We start from the raw sequence: 14,177 nt of genomic DNA on the forward strand, positions 1-14,177 counted from the left end.
GTTCCCAGTCGCTGCGGGGCGCGGGGGGCGCTAATTAAAGGGGACTCCTCCTGCAGTATAAGTGGCAGCCATTTTGTTCCACTCCTTCTTTGTGAGAGACGGATATTTGGAGAGAGACAAAGGGAGAGAGCTTTCTGGTTTGAGTCAACGCTCGCATGGGTACTTCTGGCTTCAGGCCAGAGCTTTGCACTTGGATTTAACTTTCAGTGCCATAGCCTTGATTCAAAACATATAATGGGGTCTGCAATGGGTGGAAACGTTGGCTTACTGCATTGCATTCAAAGGGCTCAGAGACACCATGAAAGAGTGCCAGTCATGGCCAGATGGAGAAGGGCCAACAGGCGTCAGCACAGGAGGCCTTACCCACCCAGGGTCTACCGCCAGCAGTTCTCATATCCGAACATGTCTGAGGAGCAGTGTGTTCGGAGGCTGCGATTCAGAAGGGAGGTGGTCACTGAGATCTGCCACCTGCTTCGCAGAGATCTGCAGCCACAGCTGAGGAGCAGGACGTCTCTGACGGTGGCAGTGAAGGTGACGGTGGCTCTCAACTTCTATGCCACCGGCTCCTTCCAACCCGCTACTGGGGACATTGCCAACATATCCCAGTTCGGGGTACATTGCTGCATCCGCCAGGTTACCAATGCCCTTTTCGGAAGGAGGCGTTAGTTCATCTCCTTCCCCATGACCCTGGACAAGCAGCAAGAGCGTGCAATGGGATTTGCAGCATTAGCGGGCTTCCCCATGGTGCAGGGCGCCATTGACTGCACGCATGTGGCTTTGCGGGCACCTCTACAGAATGCCGAGGATTACCGCAACCGGAAGGGCTACCATTCGTTCAATGTGCAGTTGGTGTGTGACCACAGGCAGCTCATACTAGCTGTCAATGCCCGCTTTCCAGGCAGCAGCCACAATGCCTTCATCCTGCGCCAGACTTCTGTGGCAGATATTTTCGAAGCACAGGCTCACCCACGAGGATGGCTTCTCGGGGACAAAGGCTATCCTTTGTGCACCTGGCTGATGACCCCGCTCCGTGCGCCCAGCACCCCTGCTGAAGAGCGATACAATGACAGCCATCAAGCAACCAGGAACATCATTGAGCACACAATCGGCGCGCCCAAGCAACAGTTCCGCTGTCTGGATCATTCTGGAGGAGCCCTACAGTACTCGCCTGAGCGAGTCTCCCATTTCGTTGTAGTGTGCTGCATGCTGCACAACCTGGCTATCCGCAGGACTCAGCCACTGCCAGCAGAAATTGGAGGACATATAAGAACATAAGAACATAAGAAATAGGAGCAGGAGTAGGCCAATCGGCCCCTCGAGCCTGCTCCGCCATTCAATAAGATCATGGCTGATCTGATCCTAACCGCCAATCTACTATCACAGAACCATCTCCTGAATCTAACAGAATTAGACACACAAAATAGGAGCAGGATCAGGCTACATGGCCCCTGGGCCCGCTCCGCTACCCACAGGGCCATGTCCGATCCGAAACTAGACTCATGTCCAAATTCCTGCCCGCTCCCCGTAACCCTTAATTCCCTTTACTTCTAGGAAACTGTCTATTTCTGTTTTAAATTTATGTAATGAGGTAGCTTCTACACCTTTTTGGGGCAGCATATTCCATGGACCTACCACCCTCTGAGTGAAGTAGATCCTCCTCATCTCAGTTTTGAAAGAGCAGCCCCTTATTCTAAGACTATGCCCCCTAGTTCTAGTTTCACCCATCATCGGGAACATCCTCCCCGCATCCACCCGATCCAACCCCTTCACAATCTTATATGTTTCAATAAGATCGCCTCTCATTCTTCTGAACTCCAATGAGTAGAATCCTCATATGTCCATCCCCTCATCCCCGGGATTAACCGAGTGAACCTTCATTGTACTGACTCGAGAGCAAGTATGTCTTTTCTTAAGTATGGACACCAAAACTGTATGCAGTATTCCAGGTGCGGTCTCACCAATACCTTGTACAACTGAAGCAATACCTCCCTATTTTTATATTCTATCCCCCTAGCAATGAAAGCCAACATTCCATTGGCCTTCTTAATCACTTGCTGCACCTGCATACTAACCTTTTGAGTTTCGTGCACCAGGACCCCCAGATCCCTTTGTACTTCAGTACTTTCCAGTTTCTTGCCATTAAGATAATAACTTGCTCTACGATTTTTCCTGCCAAAGTGCATAACCTCACACTTTCCAGTATTGTATTCCATCTGCCAAATCTCTGCCCACTTACTTAGCCTGTCTATGTCCCCTTGCAGGTTTTTTATGTCCTCCTCACTCACTACTTTCCCTCCCATCTTAGTATCATCTGCAAACTTTGATATGTTACACTCGGTCCCCTCCTCCAAATCGTTAATATAGATTGTAAAGAGTTGGGGACCCAGCACTGACCCCTGCGGAACACCACTAGTTACTGATTGCCAGTCTGAGAATGAACCATTTATCCCAAATCTCTGCCTTCTGTTAGACAGCCAATCCTCTATCCATGCCAGAATATTACCCCCAATCCCATGATTTTTTATCTTAAGCAATAATCTTTTGTGTGGCACCTTGTCAAATGCCTTTTGGAAGTCTAAATACACTACATCCACTGGTTCCCCTTTATCCACCCTATATGTTACTTCCTCAAAGAACTCCAGCAAATTTGTCAAACATGACTTCCCCTTCATAAAACCATGCTGACTTTGTCCTATTAAATTATGATTATCCAAATGTCTTGTTACTGTCTCCTTAATAATGGACTCCAAAATTTTACCTACCACAGATGTTAGGCTAACCGGTCTATAGTTTCCAGCCTTCTGTCTACTGCCCTTTTTAAATAAGGGTGTTACATTAGCAGTTTTCCAGTCTGCCGGGACCTTTGCTGAGTCCAGGGAGTTTTGGAAAATTATTACCAATGCATCCACAATCCCTACCGTCACTTCCCTCAAGACCCTAGGATGTAAGCCATCAAGTCCAGGTGATTTATCTGCCTTGAGTCCCATTATTTTACCGAGTACCACTTCCTTAGTGATTTTGATCATGTTTAGCTCCTCCCCCCCTATAGCCCCCTGTTTGTCCAGTGTTGGGATATTCTTAGTGTCCTCTACTGTAAAGACTGATACAAAATATTCATTCAGTGTTTTTGCCATCTCCATATTTCCCACCATTAATTTCCCGTTCTCATCCTCTAAGGGACCAACATTTACTTCAGCCACTCTTTTTCTTTTTATATAACTATAAAAACTCTTACTATCTGTTTTTATATTTTTTGCTAATTTACTTTCATAACCTATCTTCCCTTTCTTAATCAATCTTTTTGTTATTTTTTGCTGTCTTTTAAAGTTTTCCCAATCCTCTATCCTCCCGCTAGATTTGGCTACCTTATATGCCCTTGTTTTTAGTCGAATACTATCCTTAATTTCTTTACTTAGCCACAGATGGCTGTCTTTTCTTTTAAACCCTTTTCTTCTCAGTGGAATATATATTTTTTGGAAGTTGTAAAATAACTCCTTAAATGTACACCACTGATCATGTATCGTCTTACCCTTTAATCTATTTTCCCAATCCATTCTACTCAATTCCGCTCTCATACCTTCATAGTCTCCTTTATTCAAGCTTAGCATGCTTGTTTGAGATCCAACCGTCTCACCCTCTAATTGAATATGGAATTCAACCATGTTATGGTCACTCATTCCAAGGGGATCCTTTACTAGGGCTTTTTTAATTAATCCTGTCTCGTTACACAGGACCAGATCTAAGGTTGCTTGCCCCCTGGTCGGTTCAGTTACATACTGCTCAAGAAACCCATCCCTAATACACTCAATGAACTCATCCTCAAGGCAGCCCTGCCCAATTTGATTTGTACAATTAATATGATAGTTAAAATCCCCCTTAATTATTGATGTTCCCTTATTACAAGCCTCAACTATTTCATAGAAACATAGAAACATAGAGATAGGAACAGGAGTAGGCCATTCGGCCCTTCGAGCCTGCTCCGCCATTCAATGAGATCATGGCTGATCTTCGTCTGAGATCATAGCTGATCTTACCAGTTCAGTACCCCTCTTACCAGTTCAGTACCTGATTGATACTCCGTCCAACAGAGTTGCAACTGTTCGGAGGCCTATAGACTACGCCCACTAGTGTTTTTTTCCCCTTATTATTCCTTACCTCCACCCAAACTGTTTCATTATCCTGATCTTTTGACCCAATATCATTTCTCTGTATTACAGTGATTCCTTCCTTTATTAACCGAGCCACCCCACCTCCCCTTCCTTCCTGCCTGTCCTTCCTGATCATTAAATAACCTTGTTAACCCCTCACTTCTGTGAGGAGGATCTACCCCTAACTTGGGGGTCAGGGTTCGCTGCTTTAGGAGACTAAACACGCCGGTCAGTCTATCACTTTCTCAGTAATACACAAAGTCAGAAACTGTAAAATAAGTAAAGTTTTATTAAGGTACCCGGACTTCACTCTGAGAAACCCAATTGCGTTTGCACACAAGTATGCCTCCCAAAGAGTGCGCCCTTAGACTCATGGGGCTACAATATTTATACATTTTCATAAATTGCAAGTCATCATGAGAATACAGAAAACTAGGTGATCACACGCTGCACAAGTCATTTGTTTCTTTTTACAGAGTTCTGTTTAAAATTCACTTTTGCTTTCAACAAAATTCGACCATGAGACTGTCTCCAACAGTTATCTAAACATTCTGTTCCTGTCCTTTCTTATCTATGTGTACTGCATTCCCACAGTCCTGCATCAGTATTTTACATTTAAACTATTCACTGCATGTCAAGTAGTCCATCATGCTTTGCGAATCATTGGTAAGGCAGTATGGGATTAATCCAGCTTAACATTCCCTCCTTTTATCATTACATGATAACCTCGACCTATTTCTACATACTGGACAGGGTGTCACTTATTCCATATATACGTTTAAAGATTATATTTTTATCATTCATAGTTTCCTTTGAACCTATACAGCATATATGGTTATCCAAGTCAGTCGCCCTACTTCAGTTGGGAATTAAATGCAATATAGAATATGAAAGACGAATTTAGCATGCAATCAAGCAAAGGTAACCCGTTATCAATGTCCAGGGGTTGGGTCCATTCTTGTCCCATTTTATCTTAGTATTGTGCCGAATCTTCATAAATGCTATCATCTTCCTCTAATTCTTGCAGCTCTTTCATGTTACTCCTAGTCCAATCCTGTGTGACATTGACATTTCCTTGAGGTTGATTGATTATAACCATCTGCTTTTCACCTCCTGATCCACGCTTAATCAGTCGGTTGATTATCACCGTGACTAGTACATATTGACAACCAGACAAATGACCCATTCCAAGATGGTTCTAAACAGTCCTCCAAATAGTCCATCTAATAGACACAATGGTCCCCATCCACAATTTCCCATTGTGTGACCAATGTCTCCGGCCTCCTTTCCCTTTCTTTCAATTTCATCAGTTTCGTTTTGGATCTGCTTTGAGAAATCACTAATGTCCGTACAACATTCTGCTCAGATAACTGCGCATGCTCCTCCTTGTGCATGTAAAACATAATCTAGTGCCATCCTGTTTTGTAGGGCAAACATTCTTATTTGGCCCATTTCCTTATTGATCAGTTTCAACGCCATGGCTATGTCTCTGGCAATATCCTCCACATCCTGTGCCAAATTTCTTATTTCATCTAATGCCATCATTACTCCGTAAGATGATATTAAAGTTCCTAGGAGTCGGTTCCACCAGTTTTGGCGGTGTGTTTTGAAAGGATCTGAGCCCAAGAGTTTGCGCATGGTGAAATTAGTCCCATAATTTCTTTTTTTCCATTGACTGTAGGTTGGGTCTTCACTCGGAATTTCATCTTCAAGTCTGAAGGCTGGAACAATAAATGCTGTAGCACATCTTCCTTTAAAATTATTTGGTAAATATGGGTATCCAGTATGATTGCACAACCACACAGTTCCTTCAAGTGCTCTCAGAGAACACTGGTATGATCGTCTGGCTAGGTTCTCTAGATTCCATTCTGAAGTTTGCAGACATTTGGTATGTCCTTCTGAATTATCATGGGGTTTGGTAGGCCACATAATTTCGTTGTGTTGTCCCTCTCTTTTACCATTTATGGAGATGATGATGTCACAAAATGTGGGGAAAAGCGCCCCAACCTCCACTTCACCAATTTTTGATTCCATGCACCATTCGAAATGCAGTACGATTGTTATAGATATACCTTCTACATTGGTACATTTTTTACAGTTATTGGTTCCGGTGCAATATCCTTTGGACCAGGGTCGTATTTCGTGCCTTGTCAAGTTGCACTCTTTATCGGAAGCATGTGTAAGTTTGGCTTGTTTATGCATTAAGTCATTTATCAGACAGTCGTCAGATGTGACTGCCATCAATGGAAAACCTCCCGCCATTCCTACTGGCCTTGGAGTACATAGTTTTGATTTATTCTTCCATGGGTAGTTTTCTATAGTTTGTGCCTTTTTGTAGATATTTTGTATCCTCTCGAGCCACTTCTGGTATAGATTTTCTCCTTGAGATGCCAGGAGTTTCCTTCCTCCTCTTTTTATGAGGGAACCATTTATATTTATTAGTGCCGATAACTGTACTCGATTCTGACCATGACAACACTCGTTTACGTGGGTCTGATTATAAACGTATATGTCCTTATGGGACCAATTTCTTCCGGGATCATACATATTCTGCCATCCTGGGAAATTATAAGAATTTTTCCATCTTGGTTTATGTACAGTGATGTTACATTGGCTATCATACTGGCCTTTGTAGTTTCCAGTTCTATTTAAAGAGTGTTTGGTAAAATTGCATAGACACCAGTATGTTCCTGGTACATTTACACACATCCGACCTGTAGAATTTAATTGATGTGATAACACCACCTGAAAGGGGTCCAGTGGGCATCTAGTGATGTTTTTACATTCATTCACATCAGCACAGTTTTCATCCATTCCTGGTACGTTAGCTCTATACCCTTCTCTGCACTCATATTTTGCTTGGTTGTATCCCCTTTCCTGAGTGTTATCTCTCGGACTGGCTGTTGTGCTGATGGTTGACCATTCGTCAATTATGGTACACCATTTGCGTCCCGTGGGAAGTCTCTGGGTACAGGTGCACAATGTAGTCTGTCCCTGTTTACAATACATTGCGGATGTCTTAATTTTATCATCATTGGCAGAGTCATTCATGCAGTTCCCTCGGTTAATATTAAAATTGTCACGACATCCCCATCCGCAAGAAAATTCAGTGCACCCATGCTGTTTGGAGCAGCGATTGATGCATTGTCCCTCTGTTGCTGTTAAGGTTATGTCCATTATGACAAGAGCGGTGATGACAACTTGCAGTGTGAAGCGTGAATCCATTTTGTCTTTCCTTCGACCTTCACTGCGGTATGCGTGGTTAACAGTACTTGATAGGGTCCCTTCCACCTGGGTTCTAATCCTTTTCAGTGGAATTTCTTTACGAAAACATAATCACCCGGTTTGAGTTGATGACAGGCGTCCTCTGGTGTTGGTTTAGTAACAGCTGCTACCTGTTGATGAGACAACTTTAAAGCAGAGGTTAGTGACATACAATAAGACATCATCTGATTGTCCATTACATGAATATCTATTTGTCTGTCGTCTTGGATGGGAGCTGAGAACGGGGTTCTTAAAGGTTTTCCGAAGATAATTTCTGCTGGTGATAATCCTGTCTTTCATTGGTAATACTTCTGGCCATTTTAATTTGGTTTCTACACAAAGTTTGGCCAATTTTAGTTTTAAGGCTCCATTAGCCCTTTCCACCAGTCCTGCTGATTGTGGATGGAGCGGGCAATGTAAATGCTGTCTAATATTGAGAACATTGCAAAGTTCAGCATTAATTTCTGCAACAAGATGTGGTCCGTTGTCGGAACTCAATTGTATTGGCACTCCGAACCTTGGCACAATATCTTTCAGTATTATTTTGCACACAGTCTTTGCGGTATGGTTCCTTGTTGGGAAGGCTTCTATCCATTTACTAAATACATCAATGATAACTAGTACATATTTATATCCATAAGCTGATTCTAATTGTACAAAATCTAACTGTAGTATTTGAAAAGGGACCGTCTGGGATAGGAGTTGTTGCTGTTACTGTTGGTATGGCTTTTCCTGGGTTGTGTTGCTGACATGGCACGGTGGCATAGTGGTTAGCACTGTTGCCTCACCGCGCCAGGGACCTGGGTTCGAATCCGGCTTCGGGCGACTGTCTGTGTGGAGTTTGCACATTCTCCCCGTGTTTGCGTGGGTTTCCTCCGGGTGCTCCGGTTTCCTCCCACAGTCCAAAGATGTGCGGGTTAGGTTGATTGGCTATGATAAATTGACCCTTAGTGTTAGGGGGATTAAATACGTGGGGTTACGGGGATAGGGTGGGATATGTGTTGGTGTAGGGGTTACAGGGATCGGGTGGGATATGTGTCGGTGCAGGCTCGATGGGCCGAAATGGCCTCTATCTGCACTGTGGGGTTTCTGTGATTTCTGTGATATCAGACAGTGATCAATTATCTGCTGTGCCACTTTTTCCCGATTTGGGTTGTACCAAGAATTTTCCAATTTGGAGCAACTATCCTTCCCTTTGGGTCGGCATATAGTTGTGTCAAAGGATCCTTTTTACAATTTTCTTTTATCCACTTTTGTTTTTCATTTTCAGGAGCGTCCTCCTGGTGCTTTTGTACATCTTCCAATGATGGCGCACAAGAGGGATACTTCCCTCCCTCCTTTTGTTCCAACTGGGGCATTTGTTTTTGGTCCTCATACATAGCGGCATATTTTGCTGCTTCATCTGCCAATCTATTCCCCTCGGCAACCTGTGTATGTAACCGTGTGTGTGCCTGGCATTTTACTATGGCTAATTCCCCGGGTAGAAATACTGCCTGTGTCAATCTTTCTACCTGTACTTGGTTCAATATGGGAGTTCCAGATGTGGTCAGAAAACCCTTCCTTTTCCATATTATTCCAAAATCATGCGCTAATCCGAAGGCATATCTCGAGTCCGTATAAATATTTACTTTCATCCTTTCTGATAATTCGGATGCTCTTGCTAGTGCGTGTAATTCTGCTTTCTATGCTGTCAATAATTTGGAAGTTTACCTGATTCTACCACATTTGGTGATTCTATAATTGCGTATCCTATCTGTCCTGCAGAAATTTATTAATCCTAAAAATGCTCGTATTCCTCTTTTAGTGGTAGGTTCCGGATGTTGGGATATTGTTTGGGTCCTTTCTGAGAGCAGGACTTTTTCATCTGGTGTCAGAATGTGCCCTAAGTATGTTACATGCTTTTTGCAAAATTGAATCTTTGCTTTTGATACTACATACCCTTCCCTTGACAAATGGTTCAAAATGAATTTTGTATCTATTTGACAATCCATCGCTGTTGCCGGGACTGAGCTGAAGCCAATAATCCCCCCAATCTCACCAACGTTTGAGTGATAATTTCATCATCCTCTGATGCTTCATCGTATGGCAATTGTTCAAAAGCTTGTTTCGTAATTAACATATCCTGCTCTACTTTATCCACAGCTGCCGTCGCGTCTTTAGCCGATTTCTCAGCCATCGGGTACATTCTCATTTCGTAATTCATTGCACATTGAACATTAGTTGACACACACATGCACCATGCAACTTCAATCACAACTTCTAGCCGCAGTCATGATCGCGAGAGAGAAAGAGAGAGAGAGAGAGAGAGCGCGCAGCCTGTGACCTCGAAGAGGGAAGCACAGGCTTTTAAAGGGACAGCACACTGAAGATGAATGAGCACACACTCGGCAGGTTTTTTATTATTCTTAACTACATCTTACACTCTCAATCACTTTCCTTTAATTACCATTCATATCTCATTCATGAGTCCTGGAGAAACTTTACTGTCCAGTACAATATTTAAGATAGAAAACATAGATCAAACGTTCTCACTTGATCCAAGTTATTAACACTTTTTTATTTATCATTATTTTAGAGGATATTTTATTTTCCCAAAAGTAACCCAATATATAGTGCCTGAGTCCATTTTGTTATTACAAAATTATCCCAAAATCCAAACAGCAGTATTATTGTACCGGCAGGTTTTGTCAATGTTCAATTTCATTTCTATCAATTTATCCTCCATCTCCAATTTCAGAAACAAGTAATTCTCAGGTTAGGTAGCTTACACAGTGTTTTAACATTAGTGACAGAAGTGCTGCAATTAGTTTACAAGGTAACTTCCATATAACAAAAGAAAGAAGAGACTCCATTGTGACTCTGCTTAGAGCCCAAGGTTAAGTTATCAAATCATAAATTCCTTCTGTCACTGGGGAAATATTAACTTAAAATTAAGAAACTTAAATTATTTAACATCCAATATCTTTAAACTTCATACTAAAGTTGGGTTAACTCCTTTGCAGGATTCTAAGAAGGTGGAGCAAAACATTATCAAATGCACGTCATTACGTTACTTCACGTAAACTTAAAAAACTTTCCCGATCGAAAAAGACAGTTGAGTTTTTACACTTTAACCAAACATGAACACAGAGGTAATATGGACAAAGACGGGATTGAGCAAAATTCACAAGCTCAATGTGGTCTACACAAATTCACACCAACCAGAATTTCACCGTGGCCACAATGAAAGTCTGGTCTTAATAGGTTAATTAACCTCAAAACTCCAATTTATTCCAGATCTTGTAAACATTCAAATTAATTTTCTTCCAAGCACATTGGCAACTGTAATGTTAAGGCAGAAGCCCATCTTTTGTAAAACTATGAACAGACAAACAAAACAAAATAGCGCACTCTTGCAGAAAACAGTAAATTACGTCATATTAATTTTCTTATTGTCCTTTCTTCAGATGTCTTTCCAAAATACTGTAAAAACATTGAGTATAACTAGAGAAAATTAGTCTTTCACAAAACAAATCAAATCAAACTGCTTTAGAAGATTTCACCATAGCAACTGCGACTCCAAGGTTAGACTGAAACTTAATCTTTTGAAAAACAAACTTTTGTTGTTCCTCTCAGTTTTTACACACCATCACTTTTAAATTGTAGTTCAAAGATTTTTTTCTCTTGGGGCACAATCTTATTCGCACATTCTTAAAACGTCCAAAATCAAATCAAAATGCTTTTGACACAGAGAAGTGGGTGGAGCTAAAACACACATAACAGAATCTTTCTTTTAAAGACAGACTTTTCAGACAGAAGAAATACTGTAACTTCTTAAACATTCATAGTCAGAAAAACAGTCATAATTTAATACACACTTTCACACAAACTGAAATTCCAGCATTTTTTTTTTGGATCCTTTCACTCAGCAAATCTTGTGTTTTATTTGTCTCGGCACAGATGTTAATAACTTCCATGTCGGTAAAACTTTAAGTTTATCTTTTTTCCCCTTTTTTCTTATTTTGTTCAATTATTATATTTCCTGCCCCCATTTTCCCCACTCTTATTTTTTCCTACCCCCATTTTCCCACTTTTGTACGTACTTGATTTAGTTCTCCAGACTCGAACCGGTTTAATGCGCTTAACCCTTTCCCCTAACCCTTTATGGGACTCAAACCCAAAGGACTTGAACCTAACACTTTATGGGACTCGAACCCAAAGGACTTGAACCTATTTATGGGACTCGAACCCAAAGGACTTGAACCTATTTATGGGACTCGAACCCGAAGGACTTGAACCTATTTATGGGACTCGAACCCAAAGGACATGAACCTAACACTTTATGGGACTCGAACCCAAAGGACTTTAACCTAACACTTCTGATTTTGAGAAAGTGTTATCTAATCCCGAATTCTTACCTAAAGGATTCCGTCAGCACAAGGCCAGGATCACAGCGGATTCGCTAAGTCACTTCGTAACAGACAGAGCAAAAAGGTAAAAATCTTACCTGTGGCCACTGATTGCTCAGTCGTCCGAAAGCGACTCGTCAGCCTAGACCACTGTGATTTGGACCAAAGTGCTTTGGAATCCCATCCTCGTCGCCAGAATTGTTAACCCCTCGCTTCTGTGAGGAGGATCTACCCCTAACTTGGGGGTCAGGGTTCGCTGCTTTAGGAGACTAAACACGCCGGTCAGTCTATCACTTTCTCAGTAATACACAAAGTCAGAAACTGTAAAATAAGTAAAGTCTTATTAAGGTGCCTGGACTTCACTCTGAGAAACCCAATTGCGTTTGCACACAAGTATGCCTCCCAAAGAGTGCGCCCTTAGACTCACGGGGCTACAATATTTATACATTTTCATAAATTGCAAGTTATCATGAGAATACAGAAAACTAGGCGATCACACGCTGCACAAGTCATTTGTTTCTTTTTACAGAGTTCTGTTTAAAATTCACTTTTGCTTTCAACAGAATTCGACCATGAGACTGTCTCCAACAGTTATCTAAACATTCTGTTCCTGTCCTTTCTTATCTATTTGTACTGCATTCCCACAGTCCTGCATCAGTTTTTTACATTTAAACTATTCACTGCATGTCAAGTAGTCCATCATGCTTTGCGAATCATTGGTAAGGCAGTGTGGGATTAATCCAGCTTAACAACCTGGTATGTTTAATTCCCAGGCATTGTCACCCTGCAGCCATGTTTCTGTAATGGCCACAAGATCATACCCATATGTAGTTATTTGTGCCATTAACTCATCTATTTTGTTACGAATGCTATGTGCATTCAGATAGAGAACTTTCAAATATGTTTTGTGACACTTAGTTCCTGCTTTTGCCCTTTTTATTACTTTACCTTTTACTCCATACCTTCTGCCCCTTCCTGACACGCTCTGGTTTTTAATTTCCCCACTGCTACCTAAGTCTATGACCTTCTCTGTTGTCAATTTTATTATTTGCTCTCTAGGAACCTCCCCCCCACTAGTTAGTTTAAAGCCCTCTCTACAGCCCTAGTTATATGATCCGCCAGGACTCTAGTCCCAGCACTGGCCAAGTGAAGCCTGTCCCAACGGAACAGCTCCCTCCTGCCCCAGTACTGGTGCCAGTGTCCCAGGAAGCAAAACCCATTTCTCCCACACCAGTCTTTGAGCCACGCATTTAACTCTCTAATTTTATTTGTCCTAGCCAAATTCGCTCATGGCTCAGGTAATAATCCAGAGATTATTACCCTTGAGGTTCTGTTTTTTAATTTGACCCCTAGCTGCTCATACTCCTTTAACAGAACCGGCTTCCTAGTCCTATCTACGTCGTTTGTACCAACATGGACCACGACAACTGGATCCACCCCCTCCCACTGCAAGTTTCTTTCCAGCCCAGAGGAGATGTCCTTAACCCAGCACCGGGTAGGCAACACAGCCTTCGGGACTCTCACTTTCGGCTGCAGAGAACTCTATCTATCCCCCTAACGATACTATCCCCTACCACTACAACATTTCTATTTACTCCCCCCTCTTGAATGGCCCCCCGTTCCACGGTGCTGTGGCCAGGTTGCTCATCCTCCCTGCAGTCCCTGCTCCTGTCCCCACAGGGAGTAAGAACCTCGAACCTGTTAGACAAGAGCAAGGGCTGCGGCTCCTCCAGCTCTACCTCCTGGATCCCCGTACCTGCCTCACTCATAGTCACACCGTCCTGTCCCTGACCATGGGCTACATCTGAATTAATTAACTTCATAGGTGTGACCACCTCCTGATACACAGAGTCCAGGTACTTCTCCCCCTCCCTGATGTGTCGCAGTGTCTGAAGCTCAGACTCCAGCTCATCAACACGGAGCTGGAGTTCCTGTAGCAGCAGAAACTTGTCACAGATGTAATCACCGTGAGCCTCAATGGGGTTCACCGGCTCCCACATCTCGCAACAGTAACACATCACCTGCTCCATTCTATGTAATTAATTACATTTTTTATTGTTAGTTATGGACACCCTCTGCCCAATTTTAGATGCTAGTATCCCCTTTAATTAATTGGATTTAAATTAAATCAATCCCTCTAGTTACACCAGTTAAATGGTTTACCAACAGTCACTCTGCACCAGAAAGGCCTTATTAACTACAACCCACAGAGTTAAAGTTTGAAAAGAGCACCTAACACCCGACTTACCCTAACTCACACTTACCCAAACTCACAGCACTCTTTGATGACTCGCACTAGGACTGGTCTTTTTATACTGTTTGTTTGTTTACAGCCAAATGCGTCACCCCTGCTGATTGGTTAGAAAACTAGTTTCCA

At 42.4% G+C, this 14,177-nt stretch overlaps 1 long non-coding RNA gene across 1 annotated transcript; it reads right to left on the bottom strand.

Moving 5' to 3' along the window:
- Positions 1 to 4,417: 4,417 nt before the first annotated feature.
- On the bottom strand, positions 4,418 to 12,256 carry LOC147112928 (uncharacterized). Its single transcript, XR_015079598.1, has 2 exons — positions 11,899 to 12,256; positions 4,418 to 7,543 (listed from the first exon to the last, which is right to left on the bottom strand). It is a non-coding gene; the product is annotated as an uncharacterized LOC147112928 (long non-coding RNA).
- Positions 12,257 to 14,177: the final 1,921 nt, after the last annotated feature.

The sequence above is a fragment of the Somniosus microcephalus genome, chromosome 9 (genome assembly GCF_052327205.1).
Source record: "Somniosus microcephalus isolate GS21.2 chromosome 9, FLI_Smic_1.0, whole genome shotgun sequence".
Taxonomy (NCBI): Eukaryota; Metazoa; Chordata; class Chondrichthyes; order Squaliformes; family Somniosidae; genus Somniosus; species Somniosus microcephalus.